Source organism: Nicotiana tabacum, chromosome 8 (assembly GCF_000715075.1).
Source record: "Nicotiana tabacum cultivar K326 chromosome 8, ASM71507v2, whole genome shotgun sequence".
Classification (NCBI taxonomy): domain Eukaryota; kingdom Viridiplantae; phylum Streptophyta; class Magnoliopsida; order Solanales; family Solanaceae; genus Nicotiana; species Nicotiana tabacum.
The window spans coordinates 59,397,956-59,404,031 of record NC_134087.1 but is presented as its reverse complement, the minus strand read 5'-3'; the positions used below and the strand labels follow the sequence as shown (position 1 = coordinate 59,404,031).

At 35.7% G+C, this 6,076-nt stretch overlaps 1 long non-coding RNA gene across 6 annotated transcripts; it reads left to right on the top strand.

Annotated features, from left to right (window-relative positions):
- The first annotated feature begins 213 nt into the window (after positions 1 to 213).
- Positions 214 to 5,712, top strand: LOC107768902 (uncharacterized). 6 transcript variants are annotated; one of them, XR_001644266.2, is made up of 6 exons: positions 214 to 309; positions 731 to 801; positions 1,557 to 1,853; positions 2,791 to 3,035; positions 3,416 to 3,780; positions 5,359 to 5,712. It is a non-coding gene; the product is annotated as an uncharacterized LOC107768902 (long non-coding RNA). The 6 variants fall into 6 exon arrangements; XR_001644267.2 differs by lacking the exon at positions 214 to 309 and adding an exon at positions 339 to 462; XR_001644264.2 differs by lacking the exon at positions 214 to 309 and adding an exon at positions 339 to 527.
- Positions 5,713 to 6,076: the final 364 nt, after the last annotated feature.

Here is a 6,076-nt window from a genome sequence, read left to right as displayed (position 1 = left end):
CCGAACTCAGGCATTGACCTCGAGGCCCCTCATCGGTTAGTCCGAGGCCCAAATAGCTAACCTCTTGGTTTTATTATAACTCTATTTTAGCTCGCATTTCATCTGTTATCTTCACATATCTAGCATCAACTGCTTAAACAACTAGCATAAAAATAGATCACATATTTTTAGAGTCTCATTAACAAATTTAATTGTTATTACCATTTTCACCTTAAACACAACTAAACCTTAAAAAGAAGAGGGGACATGCCAAGTGATTTCTGCAAAACGTTGAAGTGGTTGCCGACATTTGCAATACAAAACTTTAAGGTAGATACTTTATCAGTCTTTACTTATATTCTCAAATTAAATAAGTTTTTTACTTAATTTTCTTTTGTTTCTGATTTTTGGGTTTTGGTCTTTAAATCTTAATCTACAAATCCTAAAAATAATTATGGGTTCTTCTTTACTGTGCTTGTTAAGGTTGTAGCTTTCGATTTGCTTTTAGGTTTATGCTTAGATTATCGAGATAATTCGAGATAATTGGGGTACTAGCAAATCCCTAATTTTGATTTTGATTTTGATTTTTAAGTATGATTAATTTGATTTTGATTTGATTTTTGATCCACAATTGAATCTCCAAACGCAAAAACAGCTTTTACAATTATGTTTTTAGGTACATGCATCTAGCGAGAATGAATATTTCTTCAATTTCACCTTTAATTTCTCTGACCCATTTGAAAATATGCAGGAATCAGAAGTAATTTTTCTTGAATAGCCATCGCCTAAAGCTCTTTCTCAGTGTCGACTGCTCTTTCGCTGGTAAGTTGAAAACTTGAATCTGAAATTTTAGACCTTTTGATGCATGTTTGGTATTTCACTCAAAACCGTGAAATGTGATGTTAGGTGTTATGAGTCTTCATTTTTCTTGATATTGTTTTCGGTTGTTCGGTTTTCGGTTTAATCATTTATTCGGTCGGTGTGCGGTTTCCAAATTTTTAAATTTCGAACATACTTAATAGATGAACCTCATCTTTGTCAGTAAGTTCACAACAAATTTCTCCCCATTAAGTTGACAATAGGCAGGTCGTTGTGCTTAAAGGTCTGTTGTAGCTCATGTATTTGTCCCTTTGTAGAAGAAGTGTTTCTAACTGCCATAACAGAATGAAAAGGCGCATAAAGAGATCTTATCACTAGCAGTTCTAACCAAACAAGTGTTGGTACATGAATCAGATAGACACATTTGTGTTGTGCTGATGCTTAATTATATGTTCTAATGCCTAGATAAAATGATGACTTAATAGTTCATAGTGGAAGTATTCTGATGTTGTTTGAGCTTGTAGCTGCATTATACTTGGGTTGTTTCGTAGTGATAAGTTCAAGCAATGATTTGAGAAGAAAAAGAGAAAGTGTTAATTCCTTTATGTCGTTTGATTCTGCTACAGACACAGTGGACTCTCTTCTCTCTTACCTGCCTTCTACGTTCACTAAGCTTAATTTTAATTTTTCTTGTATAATGATAAGATCTTACCCCTAATTGTGCCTTTGTTCTTACTAATTTTTTCTATATCATGCAGGAGGTTCAACATGACAGGAATTGGATGATGCAAAGGTCAAGGTGGAACTGGCCGTGGACGTGGCCATTTTCAAGGACGTGGCAATTCTGGAGTGACGTCTCATCCACAATTGCAAGCTAAGGGTAAATACTAGAGCATCCCTAGAGAACAGGGAATCAAATAATCCTTGTCAAGAACCTATAGAGAGTGGACAAATATCAAACAATCCTTTGCAGAGACCTTCTGTAGAGACAGTATCATCAAGAAATCTGGACAGAAGTGTGTATCCTTCTCCAGAAGCTGAAAGTGGTAGTGCAGGTTAGTTTTTTATTTTTCCCTTTAGTGTAACTACCTCCATTTGATGGTTTCTGCTGACTTTGTTTTAAATTGCCGAACAGTTTGAACTGTGGCTCCTGAACCTGAGTCATCTCAGTGCTGTTCACTTTACTATTACATAAGTGAGGGATATAGCCTCTGCATACTCCAACATCAGCATTTACATTTGCATGAACCGGATAAAAACGGATTAAACCAGGATTTAACCTTGTAACTGCTCCATTTTCAGTCATTAAATTACTTCTGCTCCTTTCATGGTTGTTGTTCAACAGCTCTACAATCTCAATTTGCCTTTTTTCCACAACCTTCTTAGACTGATGACTTCTATGCAGCTTAATTACAGATGACGAACCTTGAACACCATTAAGGTTTGTTTTGCTGCAAGGCTGAGGCGTTTCCTGTATGTGAATGCCAGTGAATTGACAGAATAGAATTTCAGCTAATAATTTGCATTGAGTTATTTGGAAACTTATAAAACACAAAATTTAAACGAAAAGTGGGATATTCCTCATTGAACTCTACTTCAGCCAAGTGATATCTATTAAAACCAAGTGAGACGTAGCAAATACACATATAAAACACAAGCCAAGTAGCTTAAACTAAAAGAGAAGTGGATAACCACACCAATTAGACACTTTATCTGCAGGCATGGAAATAGATACAATTACAACACATATATATATTGGCCACATATATTATTTCTTAAATATATATATAGACCCCCGGGAATGATGCCGGGGGTCTATTTGGAAACAGTCTCTCTACCTAGGGTAGGGGTAAGGTCTGCGTACACACTACCCTCCCCAGACCCCACTAAGTGGGATTATACTGGGTTGTTGTTTGTTGTTGTTGTTGTTATAAACTGACTGGTACAAGTATCAATACAATGCTTTCTCAGTATATTTTTTTTCCTTTGCAGTTTCTTCCAGGAACAAAAAGAGAGGAAGAGGAAAATATAAATCTAAAACTGTAGATATTAAAGCTAAGTACGGCGGAAAAATCACAATTACGACCCCAGATGACATTGATAGAGCAGTAGGTGCTGGGGCAAGAGATATTGTTAATTACTGTGGTTTGATCATGAGGAGCACTATCTCATTCCGGGATGGAAATTGGCAAAAGATGGCTTCAAAATATGGAGTAACAATGTGGTTAAAGGTTAAGGTAACAAGTTATTTTCAATATTGTGTTGGCTTCAAATTACATGGTTTATTATTGTAGTTAAAATCAATATAATGTTACATTTATATATGTTCTGGATAAGTTTGAAGTTCTCGGCAGTGTGCGAGAGCATGTGTTGCAAGCCTTTGTCATCAGTACTATGCAAAGGCTTTTTAGAGCATGGAAAGCTCGATTGAGCAGTCACTACTCTCGCCACATTGCTGATGGAAATATATTATCTCATCGACCTGAAGATGTTGAGTTCAAGAATTGGAAATACCTAGTAGAGTATTTTGGAAGTTCTGAATTTAAGGTAACTTAATAATAGTATTTGGTTCACTACTCTTTGAATAATGGTTTCATAATCTGTTGACTTAGTGCAGGCTGTAAGCGAGAGAAATAGAAAGAACAGGGAAAAACAGATAACTAAGCATACTTGTGGTACAAGGTCTTTTGCAGAAGCAGAGGAATCGACGGCGAAAAGATATTTATTATAGAGGAAGAGGCTAGTGTGTCTTCTGCTATGGCAACTATGCGCCAAGAAATGCAAGCTGAGATGAGTCGAAAGTTGCAAGAAGAACGTGAACAAATGGTTGCCGAATTAAAAAGTAACATGGAACAAGAGTTGCAAAGGAAGTTGGAAGAGCAGGTTGAGCACGTGAATGCGGAAGTAGACAACCGGATCAGTGTAGAAGTAGCCAAGAGGATTCAAGAACAACCGGCTGCTATCATGACTGGAATGCAACAGGTGATCTACTCTTAATGTTTCGGTACTCTTCCTTCCTTCTTGACTATTCTTCTTCTTTTTTCTTGAAGTTCATATTTTAGCTAAGTTTTGTAGCTGAAATTTTCCTACAGTTGGATAGTTGTTCACATTATCACATTTATCTACTATATCTCTAGTTTCCAAGTAATCTAATTTTGCTTTAATCCTCATACAATTTCAGCGTATTTAGGTCACTATAAAATGTCAACCAACACATATGTATCTAGCACTATACAATTGATATTTATGTTAGAAATTTATCAGCTTAATTTCTACAGTCGTCAGTTTGAACATGGATAGACGCCTGTTCTACTTGAGTTTGAGAACTTTTAGTTTTAAGCATGAACTTATTTGCAATCTTCTGTTCTTATGGTCTTTATAAGTGCTTAACAATGCAATCTGTTTGCATTTTGGATAGTTGGATAGTTGTAGATTAAGAAGTCTGTAAAGAGCAAGCAAAAAGAGAGCTATTCTAATCTGAGACCAAAAGGCATGTATTCATGTGGCTCTTTTTTGCTTCTATCCTGTCTGTCTTGTTTCAAGAAGTAGGCACAGTTTCTGCTGATCTTAGACTGAATAAATTTGGTGCAGCTAAGTGCAGATACGCTGTATGTTGAAATATCCTTATAAGCTTACGATTTCTTGAACGATATTCACAATTCCTCCGGGCCATTTGAGTTTTCGTAGTAAGCCCTTTTCTGAGTTGGCTGTGCTTATAGTTTGTGAAGGCTTATCTAAAGATGCTTTTTCTTGTGAGAAGATTCAGAGTGTTTTGAAAATTTTCTTTTGTAGGACATGATAATGATTCTACCATATATACTTTGATAATGTGTTTTGCAACACAATGGGGGCTTTCCTTCGTTTCCATGGTTTCCCAACTGGTTCTTTGTACTGTCAAAGTTTTGAGTCTGGCGAATAACTAGCTAAAACTCCTTGATTTCTTGTATTTGCTTGCTTGATACAATTTTGATTTCAGAATGATGTGTGCACAAAATGGTATTTAGCAATATGTGAACATTAATCAGGAATTGTTCACCACCATCTCTTCTGCCTCATAGTCCCTCCCATGTGGTTCCATAGACTTCGGCATAACGCATTTGATTCCTTTCAAACTTAGAAACAGTTGACATAGTTGATCACTGACTTCACAGTGTATAAAGATGATTAATGCTCGTTCACATAAATGGCATTTGAGCACAGTTGCATTCCTCAAATTATCTTGAGTTAAACATGCATCTTCAACAACCAACCAAGAGAAAGCAGCTACCTTTTATGGAATTTAACTTTCCACATATGCTTCTTAGGCCAAATGATCTGTTGTCCAGTATCATTAAAGGCTATATAAATAAACTTACTGTGTTGATGCCTTTACTGTGATGCTTCCAAACTATTCTGTCTTCATTTGCAGTAGTTCCTTGAAATTGTTCCAGAACCTTGAAGAGTTCAGCTATCCTACTTTAGAAATCTTCTGAAGTTAATGTTCTTATATGTATCTTTTTCACGTTGATGTTATCTTCAAGATCTAACAATGTGATCTTCTATTTGTTTCTTTAACAATAGGGACAAGGTTCTTAAACAGTGGTGACAATGAAGGAGGAGCTTGAAGCTAAGGCACTCAATGTTTTGCTTCTTGGTTATTTGTAAATGCGTACAATGACAATGAAGTATTACGAAGTATATATGCGGAGGAACTTAAGACTAAGGCACTCAATATTTTGCTTTTTGGTTATATGTATATGCGTACAATGACAATGATGTATTACGTAGTGTATATGCGGAGGAACTTGAAGCTAAGGCACTCAATATTTTGCATTTTGGTTATATGTATATGCGTACAATGAAAATGAAGTATTGCATAGTATATATGTAACTGAACTTTTAGTAATGGAAGTGTTTAGTATTTGGTTTAGGAAATTCTTTTGGTGTTTATTAAATATTATTGGATGATCTTAAACTTATATATTAATGTAAACTCTAGTATTCAGTTGCTACTAGAGTAATATTAATGGCGAGTTTCAGTTGCCACAAAAAAATCACTATTCAGTAGCGATATAGAGTTGCCACAAAAAATCACTATTCAATAGCATTATTAGAGTTGCCACTAATGATTAATCATTTTTGTGGAAACTAAGTCGCCACTAAATGTCGCTCTACAGTAGCGCTATTAGAGTTGCCACTAATGGAAAATTATTTTTGTGGCAACTAAGTCGCCACTAAATGTCATTCATCAGTAGCGGTATTAGAGTTGCCACGGATGGCTAACCATTTTTGTGGCAAC